The sequence below is a fragment of the Halyomorpha halys genome, unplaced genomic scaffold (genome assembly GCF_000696795.3).
Source record: "Halyomorpha halys isolate HHAL.00 unplaced genomic scaffold, Hhal_1.1 Scaffold373.1, whole genome shotgun sequence".
Lineage (NCBI taxonomy): Eukaryota > Metazoa > Arthropoda > Insecta > Hemiptera > Pentatomidae > Halyomorpha > Halyomorpha halys.
This window is the reverse complement of record NW_027109386.1, coordinates 497,761-516,022: the sequence shown is the minus strand read 5'-3', so window position 1 is coordinate 516,022 and position 18,262 is coordinate 497,761. Positions and strand designations below refer to the sequence as shown.

General features: G+C 30.9%; 1 protein-coding gene across 3 annotated transcripts in view; it reads left to right on the top strand.

The window, feature by feature from the left end:
- The first annotated feature begins 1,554 nt into the window (after window positions 1-1,554).
- The window catches only part of LOC106681895 (cadherin-99C), a 430,333-nt gene continuing 413,625 nt past the window's right edge, over window positions 1,555-18,262 (top strand). For all 3 annotated transcript variants that reach the window (XM_014422456.2, XM_014422457.2, XM_014422455.2), the window contains exon 1: window positions 1,555-1,682. The gene's annotated coding sequence lies outside the window, so the exon portion shown is untranslated. The remainder of the gene's footprint in view (window positions 1,683-18,262) is intronic.

Genomic DNA, 18,262 nt, shown 5'->3' with positions numbered 1-18,262 from the left:
AGCAGAATAATCGAGGGCTTATATTAGAAAATAACTTCAATATAAATTTAACTTGTGTATTCGATAATAATTAAAATATAATATAAAAATTATTTGATAAGTAACTTTTTGTGCAAAGAGAAAAAATAATTTTTCAAGGCTGAAAACTCATTTCCAGAAATAAGAGTAGAGCCAAAAATTGAAAAATAAATAACATGTTACATATAAATTCATATAAAGAAATGGAGAATTACAAAAATGTTATAAATAAAAAGTCTGTTTCGAAAAGAAAAAACCTGGTTCTCTGGTGGGAGCATGCCCAGTTCTATCTGTTTCACCACTGTAATGTTTTCATATCATCATAGTTTTTTAATTTCATTTAACCTATAAATGAGCCTGTCTAACTCCTAACAATATGTCTAATTCCATGAAATGTTTCCTAGTATTTTCAATATTGATTCTTGAAAATTTATTAAATTAGTATATTATTAATATAGCGTCGAACAAATGGTTAAGATCACAAAAGAAAAATCTTTTAGGTTATTGATATTCACAACTGTCTTAAAAATATATAAAAATAATTTGATGTTAGTTATACAATGGAATAATACATACATGTGAAGAATTTATCCACTTACCTAATAACATTTCTCGAGGAGAAGATCTCGAGGTCATCTTCTTTTCAGACGTCCAAGAGAATTAGGTAATGAAAGAGAAGCCAGGTTAGAAACAAATGGGTTTAGATGGTTAGAAAGTTTATCATTGGTATCTAGTTTTGGCCAAATAGGCAACATATGGAACATTGAGGTCCTGATGGATGACTTGGTTTGTGACAAAGTAAGGGGCATTAATTAAGGATTTTACAAAAATTTTTGATAGTAAGGATTGGATACGAGAGGAATTCGATGGTTTGGTCGAGCCCCAAAGCTCTTTATTACAGTCATATGTGTATAACCGAGTTTTTTTAAATTAGTTGGAAGTGTAGAGCGTTTGTCTATAAAATGTTGTAATAGTCGGAATGGGCGAGGAGTTTCCCATCTTTTCAGTCTTGTAAGAGGATTCCAAGAAAGTCGTATGTCCAGATGTAAAGAGCACAATGTAAATTTTAGTTGATATATATTTTTTATACTTCTGTCATGCTGTTGCAAAAGAATAATGTTAAAAATTTAGAACGAGAAATATTATTGATTATGATTACTTTAGTGAAAACTGCTGAAATTAGAGTTAATAAATATGCCAACTGAAAAGCTGATTTGGAAAATTAGTACGGGGAAGTATTGCCGCATTGAATAATGTAAATCTCTTCTGGAAGGAGCTAGGATTAATTAATTCAAAGTTGGGTAGTAAATAAAATTTGTATGCGCGCTCCGCGTCAGATTAGTTTTGCTGCAACGAAGACTGAATTTTTCTATTTTCTAGTTAAATCCAGTAATTGTTTTTTACCATGCATTTAATCGGTTAAAAACGTCGCCAATGTATAGATAAAGTGTTGAGTAAGCTAGAGACAGGGAAGAGACAATTCACCTGTTCCAGGGTACACAGGTGCAGAGGTGGGGGAGTTGGCGGTTCTGGAACAGTTCAGTCTGTGCCGAGCTCTTGCACCGTCTGGATGTCATTGTCAGTGTTGCTATCGTATTTGTGTTTGTCGTATTAATATCTCCGTTGTACGTCGTTGCGGTGTTTGTAGGATAGCACTGGTGGAGGTGAGTGGGCATTTGTTAAAGCTTACTAATATATATTATTACTAGGTATATGAAGTAATATCAAAAAGTATTTATGTACAGTTTAGGTATATACTTGTTTTAGAATAAAATTAATTCATTGGTTTCTCTCTCTCTTTTTTTTTTTCACTTTTTTAAGTAAATTAAATATTTTAATTATATGACCGGCTAGTAGGTATTAAATTAATTATTATTATATTAAATGTATTGTTTATGAAGGTAATAAATTAATGACTTAATCACTTGTATACGATATAACACAATAAAGATAAATACCTTTTCACTAAATATGAGCACAATTTCGGAAAAAATACATTTCTCTTATACACGGATAATTTATAAATAATTATGTTTATAACGGATTTAGAGTAAATGATTATATTTATAAATTTATATTAAATTGTTTTAAGTACAGTATTCCCCTCCGTGTTCCACTGATATTGATTTTATATTATGAATATAATAATTAAAATTAACAGCTTTTAAATTGAGTTAATTATTTGTATGTTGAAGTTAAAATATTATTTAAACAATACGAAGCATTTAAAAAGTTTTCGCACTCTTTGATTTCATCAAGAAATATTTTTATTCTGGTGATTTTTTTGATATTTTTTCAAAAACCTTTTATTACCTCTTTGAGATATTCTCGTTAGTTCATAAAAATGGCAATTATAGTTTAAAACTTGCCAATATAATCTAGAAATTTTCATCCATAATTGAAACATCGGATGTTATTCAAGTTATATTGAAACTCCAAGCTATCTGCAGTAGTAATAAAACTTCAAGTAAGTTATGATCTTGCTATTATTCACGGATTATTACTTTTTCTTTAACAACTTCCGTAATGTATAAATAATTTACTTCGAGAAATATTCGTATTGGATGCAGTTTATTTATATATGGTGTATATATGATGCTTAGAATTCGAGCGTGATTTTGACCAAATCACCTCCTTGCACAACTTTTGGTCTAGTAACAGTACTAACTAAACAAAGTATTGCACCCATGAAGGAATGAAGATGTACAGATTTAATTGAATTTAATGTTACATTGAAAATTAGGCTGACCGAAACGTCCTCGCACAGAGTAACGATTAGTTACTCAGTTAGTAGACAATTGAAATCAAAACAAATATTTTTTATTATATTCTTTCCGAATGTTATACAGTTCTGTACTGTATCTAAGGTCACCAGCAGGAAGAGTCGGAGTAGTTTTTATATCCCAAATTTGCGCACATCCAGAGCCCCTTCGGGTTTGACACATCAGCTGAAATTTATTGTACAATATTAATGGTTGTGAATTGGGTTGGTTTTTGAGTAGTGCCTTTTGTAAGATTTGATATTTTTTCTCCCAACCCCTGCCATTTTTTAAAATTTTTATTCTTTTACTAAATTAAGGGGTGGTTAGCCATACATTTTGGTCCAAAATGAGTTTTGTAACAAAAAATATATTTATTCCTTGTATGACTGATTTCTACACTGGATTTCGTAGTTACTTACAGATAATAATTTATCTCGTTTACAACAAAATTTAATTGCATTGAACAAAAAATTATATAAAAAAACTATATACAAAATATTAGAAGGTTGTCACTCAACACACTAACATTGCAGGTCTGCGAGTCTCATATTCTGTTGGTGATTTCAGCAAACTATATCTTTTGTTGTCAAATATGTAACTGTCGTATTAATGTGAGTGTGGAGTTCGTCCGTCGCTTTTACATGCGTCTGTATTTTCTTAGTGAAATCTCTTCAAGTATTGGTTAGGCGGTATGGGTTCTGTAAGGAATTGAGTCATTTTGTAGTAGGTGCTTTTGCTTATGTTGTAATTTTGTGTGGTGATGTTCGGAATGTATTTGTGTAATGGTCGTGTCCTTTAGTTGACTTTAACCACTGTCTGTTCCCTCTTATGTATATAAAATATATACATAAATGCACACATACACACACATAAATATATATATTTATTGTATGTGTAGACACTCACAATCCATTGCCCCATAAAGACTGAATGTGATGGGCGGACTGGGAGCCTCTGATTCACTACGGAGGGTCACGTCCTGAACAGCAGAACCACGGTCAGTTCACCTCAACGGACACACTCACTGGACTATTGGTCTACAAGGTTGCGTTTCCATTGTGTTCTCAGGAGTTCTTTCTGTCCGCGGAAGAATAGGATGGCTGAAGGTGGTAACTGTACCCAGCCCGCCTACGAAGGAAAACTAGACTTTTCTTATCAATTCAGAAAAACAAAGTCGCCGGAAAGATAAGGTGTCTGCATTGCTATGTATTTATTTTTTCACCCGCTTTTGAATACAATCCAGAGATCAAAGAATGAAATCATTTTTTTTTTTTTGAAACATTTACATTAAGCATCTTCTACAATGAATGAATGATTCACATGAAGAAAGCTAACTTGAAAATCTAAACACTTGAATATGTTTAGATTGCTACAAAGGTTATTAGAATAACAAGCGACTTATTTTGTTGAATTAATATTAAAATAAGTTTAGTTATTTTTAAGTTTGATTAAATACAAATTTATTCCGTTTGGTTTTTAAATTGTAATAAAAAGTATCTTTATGGTCTCAACTTCTTTATTCATTTAAAACTCCAACGTTTCGGCCAACCTGAGCATTCTAAAGGTTATTTTAATTTTAATATCACAGCTTTAACAAAGTTATTGAAAGGCTGCAGGGTATTCTGTCTATGTCAAATACAACTTAGTCAGTTTAACCTACTTTTGTCTTCTTTCTTACTTATATATTTTTTCTATTTCCACTATCTGTTACACTTTGCAATTTTATTTCCTTATTTTTTATAAGTAAGCCTTACTAGAACTCTTAAATTGTATAAGTTCTTTCCATTTAAGTTTTCCATGTTTGATAATTCTTCGAATTTAAGGTTCAGAGATATAGGTTTTGTATTCTGAGTCCAAATAACCAAGTTTCGCAAAATGGCCTCTATATGTGTTTGTGTATGTGATATTTGTATGCATACCTAGGACGTAATATTAACTTGTAAGTTAGAATGGACTTTATAGAATAGATTGATGGATTTTTTCCATGTTTTCGATTTTATGAAAAATGACTTTAGCAATATTAATTTACCTCAGCAAATCAACGTAGAATAAGGTGATTTTTAGTATCAGATAGGTTTTTCCACATTGAAATAATTTCACAGGGGTTAAATGCAGGTTTTTGAAAAATCTTCCTCTAAGGTAATTTTAATTTAGTTTATTTGAAAAAATTACCTATGCCACATTCTTATTTGTCGTTAAAAATGGACAAATGTATACTATAAAAGGGGGCGACGGTAGCAGCGTGGCAACATACCTTTCTACTTATCCAAAGGTTGTGAGTTCGTGTCGGGGCGGGCCCTCACTCGGGCTTTTTCAAGCATAAAAATGATCATTCACAGCCTCCCCCAGGCACCTGTGAGGCCCGTTAGCCAATGGGTGCCATTCTCAAGAATGATAAAGGGAAAAGTCGGAGATGTTGGCCGAAAGGTGTACATAGTCACTTGACATCTTTTATGATAGTCAAGGAAAACTGGACATCACGCATTTCTTCCCAAAATGGCTACAGGATTCTCACCGGGAAGAACTATAAAAGTATTTGAGGACTTAAATTAACCTAAGGGGATAAGAGAAAAACATATTTTTTTCCGGGTTAAAAACACATTTCCGGAGATACGAATAGACGTATCATATATTGTTGGAAAGCCAAAGATTTTGGAAAAATTATTACCTAACAAAAAAAGTCGTAGAATTTAATGGATAATGACAAAAACGTGTAAATTAAAAGTTTGTTTAACTGTTGAGAGCATGCGTAAGGAGTTTTCCGTTTCGGCAGGCTACTATGTTTTCTTGTTTCCATGATTATTAAATAAATAATTTTTAAATTTACTAAACTTATATATGAGCTTTTCAGTTTACAGCAAAACTGCACACGATCATTCTTAGTATTTTAAATATTGATTCTATACCTATTATACATTGAATGAATAGTTAAAAACAATTGTAAATTTTTGTAAAATGCTATGATTTTGTTTCTCCGCTGTATGTTTCTGTTCTGAAACAAGCGAGGATAAATATTAAATCAAAGTTGGCTAGTAAGTAAAAGTAATTTTTTTTTTATAATTTTTCTATTTTCTACTTTAATTATCACCGCTCCTCTTTATCGCTTTCTATCCTTTATTCTTGTTCCTTTAAGTTCCCTAACAATAGATGAAGACTCACAGAGGATTCAATGACGAAGAAGCTGTCTTAATCGATGCTATATAAGTAACGGTAAAAACTAGTTCTGCCGTAGCGGTGGCGTCGCTTCTGCTAACCCACTGGGGCTGTCCACAGTTGTCTTATTATTTGATCGCCATTGCTAGTATACAATTCTACATTTCGTTTTATCTTGACTCAATTATAATTAGTTCAGGATATATAAATAATTACTACTCTTTTAGATTCATCGATATTTATTTATTTGATATAACAGATACATTTTTTTTGTTTAACAGTCGATTAGGGGGGGATTATAGTCTCATATAAAAGGGGATTATAGTCTCATATAAAAGACACCCCTAATCCGATACAATATTATAAATTATTAAACAAATTATGATAAATTAAATAGATAAAAATTATAATTCTTGATAAGAGAGAAAAGTAAAGTTAATAATAACATTCGTAGAGCTAACAAAACAAATAATTTCCCGAAAGCTCTCAACTTGAACAGCCCTGCACACGCAGTCCAAATTTTTTGTTTTCTTCTGATCTCACCTCCGACAATATTCTTCAAAAGGTAAGAGACATTCGAGTTAATTTTTTAAGTTACTAAAAATCCATATAGTAGCAACTTAAAAATGGGCATTTAGAATAGAAACTATATAAGGATACCTCTGAAAGGAAGGTAATTTTTTATTCCCTAAACTAATTGTATGGAGTAGAATTAATATAGATCCTTTCGGTGTTTTTTATTTTTATTATTAACTATTAGAAAAAAGAAATTATTATTCATAATAGTGGTTTAATATTTTTGTATTTAATTTTTTTAAATGAACGTATTGTGAACTTAACACAAAAATGGTATAAATAAAAAACACTTATAGATTTTAATAAAATATAAAGAGTTTAATAAAATTAAATATATACATTAATTATGAAATAAATTTTTTTAAAAATAAGTTTGTATTGATTGTAGAATCTCGATATTTATATATTAAAATGTTGATGTCATAAATAAATATTATAAATGGACATTATTAAACTGAAGCAAAATATTTAGTAAAACCAAATGACGTAACTTCGAAAATAATATCAAATATTAAATATCTAACATTGTAAATAACACAAAATAAATAAATAAAATAAGTACTTTTTTTTACACTTAGAACAAATTGGTAATTGGAAATCTTCATATTTATAGTAACATGTGAATTAGAATCCATAAATTAGATTATGTCTTTTTTAATTTCCAGGATCAGATCAAGTTCCTTTACACAATAAGCTACTCAGTTATCCTCACGAAGTTAGTCCAATCGTTATGAAAAGATATTTGTTTATTGAAAGATAACAGATTTCCATCAAAATCTTTATATTTTTTGGGCAACAAAATACCCCCAATAAATATTTAGGTATACAAAATATCTCGTATTTTAGTTGTTACTTTATTAATTCTTCAATTATATCCCTTTATTACTATTAAACCTTGATTGTATTTTAGGATAATTTGATATTTTTTAAATTCATACGTTCATGTTTATAGTTTCATTTTTTTTCTTTTATAGCTCGAAAATCATTGTTTTTCTTAACTACCATAGACTATTTTTTTAATAGTGTTTTTAGAGAAGGGAGCTATAACTCCAACCCGTGTTCAAATCCGGCTGGGTAGATAATTATTTTCTATTACTCTGTAATCAACACTGTGGGTTATGGAGGCCTCCTGCGTTCCACCCAGCCTTGCGAATTGGGCACCCTTAATTAAGGCTAATTCTGTCCGAATCAACTCATTGCACAACCGTTGGTTTAGTAATAGTACTTCCTTACAAAGTACTGCACACCTGACCCTTTATGGGTTGTGGCAGAACAGATTTAATTTAATATTTTAGGGAATTTTCTATACTACATCACTATTGCTACACAATCTCAAAATGAACACACAACCAGGTCAAGGCACGGCTTCTGTTCTTAGGAGAAATCCTTTATCTTCAGGGCTATTGTCCAGGAGAAATTGGTTTTCCCTAATAAAATATCTAATTACCAAAGGGCGCGGTGTGAAGAGAAAGTGGAGGTTGCCATTAAGGATTCATACGGTCCCTCGGCGGAGGATGCGCCGTGTGCAATTAGCTATGTTATGGCTTCCTTATGCAGATGGTTACTACGTTATGGTTATTAGGCATGTTGGATACGGCGTAAGAGTGGATGGAGAGGAGAGGCCAGTTTTCATATGACCATCTTTCAGTAAACACTAAAACAACTACAATCCACTTTCCCTCAGTATAATTCGTCTTGGAATCCTTTTTTCTTATATGAAGGCTTTACAAAAAACTTGAAAAATAACAGTATTATTTTAAATTAAATTGATTTATTTTTTTATAAATAATAAAACATTAAATAAATGTGTACCGCTGCAATCCATGAAAGTTCAGGGATGCAGTACTTTTTAAGGTAGTTCTGTTACTAGATCAACGGTTGTGCAAGGAGGTGATTTGGTCAGAATCACGTTTGACTCCAAGATTTTTCTGGTTGTTTTCCCCAATTAAGGGTACCACTTTATGAGGCTAGTTTTACTCCAGAAGGTTACCGAACCCACAGGGTTGACTCATGGCTACAATAACAGAAAATTTATATGAATATTTATTTTAATTATTTTCCATTATTTAAATGCGTCCATAAAATAAAGCTTTCAGAAAAACAATCTTTTTAATCATTATTGCATAAATAATGTTATGTTATAAATTTTAATTTATGTCACTATGTAACAATATTTCAAGGACAAATAGATCTCTTTACGAATTGAGGTATATTAGGACAACCCGAAACGCAGTACAACAAATATTGAATAGAGATAATATTTTAAGTGAAAGATTTTTTTCATCTCAACATCTTAATAAATAGTTAATATTCAGTTAGAAAAATGAAAATTATCGATACCTTCAATCATCAATCATTATTCTGTTAATAAGATTATAAACTTTTAATAGAATAAATTTCAAGTTCAAAATCTATCAAGATATAGCATTAAATTAGAATAACGTTTTTTAGACTTATCACTACTACAGCTGATAAGTTGCTTCATTTCACTTTTAAGTCGTACAAGTGGCATTTAATGTATTCATTATTTTTATTGTTTATAGTTTCACTGTCATTATATGTACTATGAAAAATCACTGCAAATCTTGTGAAATAGCATGGACAACAGTGATTGCTGTCATGACGGCAACATCAGTTTAAACCATGGCATGGACTGCTGTGTCCCCGCTCGATATTTACAGTATAACCACACTATATGTTGACACTTTTTTTTTATTATTATGATTTTGAATTTCATTTAGAACTGCTATAAAAAAAACAAAAACTAATAATCAGAGTTATCTATTCCACTGTCGCTTTCACTGATCCGACGTTATCCATCTGACACGGTCTGGTCACATGGTGGTCCATCAAGTTCTTTTTGATACACAGTGAAGCTTATAAGCTGAGATAGGCATTGTACCGATACAAGGTTTAGCTAACAGTTCTACGTTTCATAACGTCAACTCCAGATTATATAAGCAACACAACCACACCTTGGACAAAGACCTTCAAGTTTGGTTAAGTATGGGCCGACGTGAACTGAAGACTGTGTAAACACCACTACATTGAAAACTAGGCACGACACGAAGCTTGCACAACATACTTATTACAAACATTTGAATTCGAGGTTTAGGCATAAGTCATTGAACACTTATACAGTAGGTTAACTTGGTTTGAAATCGCCTGGATATTAACTTGCACATTAGATGTTGAACGTCTTAATCCATCAAGAGCAGGAATCAATAAGGTTAATGACTCAAAAAATATTCTATTCGCACCCAGATTATATATTTATTGACATCAAGATATTGGTGTGTTTAATTATTTCATCTGAGTATATCCAAGCACTATCTTAGGTTGTGTATTGTGCTTATAAACTATTTATTTAAAGAATGGAATAATAATTACCTTTTTATAATTTAGTCTGCCATAAAGTTAGACAATCTACCCGTCCACGTTGCAAAATATTGCTTCATGCAACACCTGAAGATATAGACCGAATCTAGGGCAATCCCTTCTTTTACGGCCAACCCGATCTTAAGTGCTCGTAACTTGGTCTAAATGTTCCCAGCGAACCACGTTAAGATAATCTGTTATTATTATGATCATTATAGTTTATAATATCGGCTCAAATAAACTAGCCATTTTAATAAAGTTATTTCAACTTTCTTAATTTATGTTATGGGGGGAATATGGTTTTAGATGAAGGACAGAGAAGTTAGTACTAGTGCTTAACTTTATTAAGAACTGGGTCGGTACAAAATGGAGTGTGTATAAGTTCATTACTGACATTTAAGTTTTAAATTTAACCGTCCAATTAAATTTAGATATAAACAATACATATGCTTCTGCCTTTCATTCCATTTTATAAATCTCACCGAAAATGTGTTAGAGTTGGTATATATTGTAAGCATTTATGAATTTGTTTTTGGAACGTGGGATATCAGAAGAAAAAATATCTTACAAAAATCTATCCCAAAAATTTCTGATCTGTGATAAATGTGACAAAGGTTTACAAAATACTCTAAAACTGAATTTGATCTAATTTTTGCTAAATATAATTTTAGCCTTATTTTACAAAGAACAACATTTAGTTTTTGTAATTTTGTACATACTAAATCTGATTTAATATAATGAATAATATTTTTGTCATATTCTACTCTAAAAAACCAATCAATTGGTTTGTAATAACCATCAAACAGAAGCAGAGGAAAGGCAGTTTGAGATACCATAAAAAATTTCTTAAAATATATAAAATGTTTTGTTCTCGGTTCATACAGCGTATTGGCAAGAACCCTTGGATAGGTTTCTCTTAATTTTTGTCATAGTATCACCTAAAAAAAAAATTTGTAGATAATTTACAAAATCCATTCGGTATCATTGTCGTTACATAGAATTTCTGATTACTTTCTATTGAAATCTATGTGAGCTGGAAGAAGAAATCTGGGCTACAGTCAGTTAAGAAATAGTTTTAAGTATTTGTTGATAGCCTACGTTTTGGCCCACGTTGGATATTTTCATCAGGGCTAAAGTTAAAATAGTTTTATCTACTTATTTCTAATTTTCAAGATATTTTCAAACTCTATACATAAGGAATTTTTTTCTCTGACTTAACTGGTGAATGTCTCAATTGCCTTTTCAGTAGAATGTTCCCAAAAAAAACATTAAAGACGTCAGAAAAAAAGTCAATCTTATTTTTTCACGGTCTAATAAGTCCCTGCATGTATTTTAATGTATGATATCGTTGATTCATTGACAGAAACAGTCACCGTACCAGATAAAATCATCATTTTATTTAACATTTGAAAGGTAATAAATAATTAAAAACTTAATATTTATATTTATTTACTTATTATTTAAGTTATAAAAGACATTTTTCTTAATTTTTGATAAGTTAATAAATCAACTTCTGATTAACTTCAGACTATTTATTTAGCAACATTAGTTTTTATCAAAATTAGTGATAAACTAATGAATCTGTCTTGAAGCAACTGTACTTATCAGTTGATCCGTTTTAGTTCATCAATCAAAGTAGTAAGGGAATTCTTGAGGTAAGCCTTGTGTGTCCATAGAATAAAGGTGTGAACTATTTTCTTAATCAAAAATTACTTTTGAATTATTCAGAATATTCAGTGTGCATAAAGAAAAAGTTCATAGTTAAGTGGCAGTATAGCCGAATTCAGTAGGAAAACATTGATGTACCTAGCAAGGGGCAGGGAGGGGCACCTGCCCCCTCTCCTCTAAAAATAAAAAAAATATTAATTTAATAAAACTTTTTTTTCGAGCAAATAATTGTAATAATTAATAAATCAATATTATAATTACATATTTTTTTTCAAATTTTAGTTTCATTTACATTTTTTTAAGTTGCAATGTCACTTTCTGTTCCGACCATGGCTTGCCACCATTTAGATCCGTGTAGGATAAGTCTCCGTGTAAAATTAAAACAGATCAGAAATAGGGCCAAATATAACTATATAGATGAAATTAAAAAGGAAACTGGTGAAAATTTAATGTAATTCTGTGTCTTCGCAACGTGGAAGACAAATTGATAAGAAATAATGGCAATATAAAGGAAGAATTAGATTTATTAGTATTAAAATAATAAATTAATCAGAATATTATTTTTATAAATTACTTCATAAGGTTTCCACGAATCCTGGGTATTAGTAATTTTCATTTTTTTTAATAGTTTGATTGTGCAGTACTAATGCATAGCCATCTGGTTCGAATCACTCAAGGTTCGTAAGGGTGTTCGCTTTTAGTAATACTGAGGTTGAAATAATTTTGAAGGTGAAGCTACACGTAATCAACCCCATCTGAGTGAATTGGTGCAATTTGGCTCGAAATGAAGGCTTTTTATGTGAAAGTTAATATGCTATTGATGTCGAAATGATGTTTGCTCTTGGGATAGCTACATTTTTTGTTGGGAAAAAATCACGTCCAATGATTAAAGGAATGATAGGGTTGGCAAACTTAATACTGATACTCTAGTGCTACTATCAATGTATTTCAAATTTATGATGTATGCCACAACACTTATTAATTCTTTTAAAATAGTGTTATTTTATTTTAAAATTATTTCTTTTAAAATAATGTTTGAATGGAAGCAGTTTTGTTAAAACGAAGTGCGTTCTTATTTGTTTTTCAACAATGTAGAGTTATTTAAATGTGAACAGCTGTTTAATTGTGTTTACTATTTAAATATATCAATATCTTGCTTTGGAGGAAGATTCTCATATCTTACAGTACCATAATTTTAATGAAACATTTTGCACTTCTATAATGATTTATTATCAGGTGTTGCGTTTCCCGGTAACGCGGAAAATCGACGACGGATCCTTGTGTTTCCATGTTGAGGCCAGTAATAACAAGTTTCCTCGACGCATGGCCATGGATACTAAACTAAGCCTGATGCCCTTGTCATGTTGCGTGACCGGGGCTTGTCAAAAGAGGAAATACCAATGCCGTTTTCCATTGTTATTATATAACAAATGAAAATATATAAGTTGTATTTATTTTAATTTGGAATATATTTATAATTAGATTCCACCATCATTAGATTTATTTCTTTGAAGTTTTGGCGAAGAACAGATACTCATGTAGAGTATTTGAGGCTTGAGTGCACTTAATCAGCCTCCACTATCTCATTAGCAGTGACGCTCTGAGAGGGATGCGCTGGAATCTCAAATAACTCAGCTTTACCACTCATATGTAATAGAGACTCAGGTCAAGAGTTTAAATATTTTACATAATAGTAAAATATTTAGTAATAATATGAATGTGATTAGTGCTTTTATTTGATTATTATATTAGTTTAAAATTTTATTTATACTTATTTCTTCATGTACATAGTTTGATTATATTCATTTTAGTCATCTTTCTGCGTATGTAGATATATTTTATTATTTCTAAATTAAATAAAATTTGATTTAAAAATTATTTTTTTTCTATTGGGTTATAATAATATAAATCGTGTTTACCAAGAAAGGTAATATGTATGGTTGTATTAAAATAGTTTTATTGAGCCAACTATAGCAGAGTTGTGTTTATGATATTGCCGGGCCTCTTGTAGCCTATATATCAGCCGCCTCACCTTAACCTGGAAACAAGAGAATTGCATACCGTAGGCGTTTTCATTCAGTTTCCAATTGCACTCCATTACGTTCGTTGCACTATCTGATGGAACCCTTACCAAGGACTGTAATTCATACGATAATGGCCTTCTGGTAATTATCTCTGGAACCACCTTTAGCACAAGCCGCCAGGTCCCGGTCATCACGTTCGATCTCATGGAGATGGTATCGAGAATAATTTCGGGGAAGATACGCTGTGTGTTGCAACCGGGCCTCTGGCAATGTGCCGGCATCTTGTAGAAGTAACGTATGCCTCTTCGTGTGCGTTGTTGCAACGTTCGTGATCTTAGAGGAGAGATCGCCGATGACCTTTTGATGCCATATTTTTTTTCTTATCGAGTCATTTTTATATGTATTATGAATTTGATACTTAAAAATCATTACTATATTCACTTTTCATAAAAAAACTAAATAAATTGAATGATTGACTCTCATAGCTGACCGTTTTTGAATAAGGGAATAATCTTGATAATGGTAAATTGGAAACTGAGATAAAACCAAAACAACCTCCGACTGTAAAATGGGTCAGAACTATTCAATACTCGTTGGTTATACTCTGGCGGTCAAAAGTTCCATTGTAGAGTATAAAAACTGTTCCGTAACATATATGCATATATCCAATATGCAGAAAGATATGCTTTATTTAATAATAAGCAATGCTGGCAATATGTAATGGGTTTCTATAATACACTGTATAATGATCAGTCTTTTTAGGTGTAATACAAATACTAACTAAAAGTAATGAATAATAATGTGAACCGCTGCAACTCTGAAAGGGTCCAGTTCTAGTAGGTGATTATTTCAAGATCACGCTCAACCGCAGAATTTTCCTCTAATTAATAGCACCAATTTTATAATGCTAAGTGAACCCTCAGGAAGGCCCCAGAACCCACAGGGTTGACTCTCAGCAACAGTAACAGAATAAATAATTATCTACCACAGCCAGATTCAAACTCGAGTCTTTGGAGTAAGTTATCCATTCAGCTAGGTCTCCCCGTAAAGTAATTAACAAAGTTATATTCTTTTTACTTTCAGTATTTTTTGTTCCATTTTAACTACATATCACACATTGTTATTTTTTCCTTATAACGAAGTTTTATTACATTTTCTTTTCTTTTTAGTTTCCTTGTCAATGTTTTTCTTCTTAATTCTATCTATTTTTTCTTTCTATTTCATTCATATTTCTCTTTTCCATCACAAATAATGAATTTACTGTACAAGTTTTATTTAAATATATGGACTCATCAAATTACATTAAAAAATTCAGAACGGAGTATGTGAAAGTTAAACTTTCAGCAAGCACACGGAAAAAACAACGGAGTTATGAATTAGTACAAATGATGAAATAAATTAAAATAAAATATTAGTGATAGTAGCAAAGTTAAAAACAAATAAATAAGTTAATATATTTAACAGACATATCCTAAATCCCCAAAACCGTGTTCTAGGTCTTATGAAAAGGATATAAAGTGCTCTCTTACCCCCTCCAATGTCCTTTGAAGCAGTGCAAATGTTTATTATATTCGGAATGGAATGTCCTGAACTAACATTCTCAGCTATTAATCGATATAAACGAAATTAGATTCATTTTCTTGTTTAGAAACAGCAATGTTGATAACATTATCGTCAGTAACTTTAAATAGTAGGCATCTAAATGCTAATATAACGTGTTAAATTCATATTCATTCATAATACAGATGGATATAACCAGTAAATTTTAAGATTTTTTTTTTGTAAACAACTAGTAAAAAATAATAAAATAAAATTTCACGTTTTTAACTTTTAAATTTTTTCCCCCTAATATCTTCCGATTTTATTAACGAAATAACGTTTTCACAATTTTTTTTTTTCAAGCATCCAATAATTTTCTTACAAAATCATTCAAATATAAGAAATATTTTATATAATTTATTCAAATTCTTGAGACTGGTATTCATCTATTAAATAAATCAAATGGTATCCTTATGGAAGTCTCAACACTCTTTATTATATCATTAGTCCAACGTTTCGGCCATGCTCAAGGACAACCTTAAATATAAATTAAACCTCACATCAAATTTTGAAAAAAAAAAAAAAATTACACGCTATTTTGCCCAGGTCATCAAAACAGTCAAAATCACCCTGTTTTTTTAGAACTTCATTAATTTTTAAACTTTAATTTTAGATTAAAACTACACAATCCAATATTTCTTAATAACGTTTCCACACTTTTTTTTTTCAAGCATCCAACTATAATTTTCTAACAAAATCATTCAAATATAAGAAATATTTTTATTTGATAAGTTCATACTTAATAGTTGTAAATAGACTATTTACAACATTTATTAGACTAATGGTCTGAATTTCCAATCTATTACCAAAGATTGATCTACATGACTGTTATAAGGCCAATCTGGACATACGGAGTTGATCTTTGGGGCTCCACTTAACCATCGAATTCCTCTCGTATTCAATCCTTACAGTCCAAAATTCTTGATGCTCCTTACTTCGTCACAAATCAAGTCATTCATCAGTACCTCAATATTCCATATGTTGCCGATTAAGCCAGAACCAGATACCGTTCCTTCTATGATAAACTTCTGGACTACCTAAACCCCCTTGTTTCTAATCTGGCTTCTCCTTCATTATCTGATAATCCATCAAAGCTGCTGGATGATGGCTCCGAGATCTTTTCCTATAGAAATTTTATTAGAGTTATATAAATGGGTAGATTTTCTACATGCTTGCATCATGTCATTTTATAACTTCAAGCAAATTTACTAGTTGTATATATTTTTTTACAGTTCTAAATAACAATAAATAAATTATTAAATAGTTTGTGAAGTTAGCATGGCAACGGAATGTGCGCTTGTAGGTGAGGGACTTCTGTTTTTGTTTTCAATTATTATTATGATGTTATTTATGCCCCTATACAGCAGGATGTACCTTTTCATTATGCTTTTTTTTTCTCTAGCGGATTAAATGAAATGTTTAAAATAGGGCTGTGTGCACTTATTATAAGATCGCTGCCTGTTCTCACAGTTTGCTGCTAAGAGAACAAGTGACTCTAGCTCTCCGCGATGCAGATAGTTCGTGGCTACAGCGACCTTTAGCCCCAGTGAAAGGGAACTTGGCGCATCTTCTCTCTCACTGTCTGCCCCTCTTCCCTCTTATAGGCCACTGTCTCACTGTCACTGTCTATGTGTCAGTGGAAATTTTTATTTTATTTCTTATTTAATTGAAATAATAATATTTAATAACCTATTATTTTGTATTATTATTATTTTACTAGGGGGGGGGGTTGCCCCTGTGTGCCCAACGGAGGACACCCCATTTTACAAATTATACAACTGTTCATTTCAATGTAACGATTACTACGTAGCTCAGATTGTATAACTGTAATTCACATGTATTTTCTAGTGTAGCTAATATTATGTTTTCTATATAGTGTAAGTAGGGAAACGAAATTTCAAGTATTTTAATTTGTACTTTAAAAGATTCGAAAATATAGTACTGAACTTAAATTAAAATAAAATATTACACAGTGATTACTAAAAACTTTTTAAATAATATAGTGATATCAAAAACATTACAATAGAGAAGTTGGCTGCAAAATCACCCCACAAGTCAGATTATCATGATTTTGGGGAAATAAAAAATATATTTTCATCTGTTGAATACCCTAAATCATATATAACCTTTGACTGCTGAGAAGGGAAAAGCATTGATGTTTCACGTCTTGCTAGAAACATTTCAATTTTGTATTGTTTTTCCAAATATTTGGAAGCTTAAACGGTACGACCTATTGTTGCATATTTTCATCTCTCAGGTACCTATTTTTTCTAAATAGTTATGAGAAATAATAGAGTAATAGCAGATTACAACCTTTGACTGATGAGAGGGAAAATGCATAGGTGTTTTTGCGGACTGATAAAGCTTGTTCATTTTTTAGTTATAAATCTTAAAGATTTTATTATTATGTTGAAGTGATATCTTATCTTATCGACTTTTATTAATTAAATATATTTTTTTGTTAAAAGAGGATAAACCATGTGAACTACTAAGAACAATGACATTTTACTATAAAAACTGGATCATCCCTCAACTCTGGAGTGCGGGATGCTGTTTATGAAAATATCGTATCATTGAGATCATCCCTTTGGAACCTTCCTTTCCCTTATTTTCTAGGGGCAGCTATATGAAGCAACGATGATTGGAGGTCTTGCTTGAAATATACCAAATTTGTGTAGTTTTTTTTCTCAAATTTTTGGAGGCTTAAACATTACGACCTGTTTTGACTTTTCTAAAATAATTGGTTGTATATTCAATGGGGTACTGTTGCGCTTTATGGTGATGGCTATTAATTGTAAATATTTTTCTCTTCAATATGGTTCGTTTTAGGCTTTGATAAATTAGTATATGAGTCTGATTACCAATAGTTGGTCACTGAGGAATTTTACAAGCTGTTTAAAAACCACTAGGTGAAACTTTTAAGAGAGAAGTGGTGACAAGTGGGGGACAAGCTCGGTTCGGAGTTTCTGATACTGAATGTAAATACATGTATAGGAATGAATGTATTTAAGATGTTATTGCACTTTATCTTTAATTTTTTATCTGTTTATTATTATTCTGTTGTCATAAATTTATTTATTATTT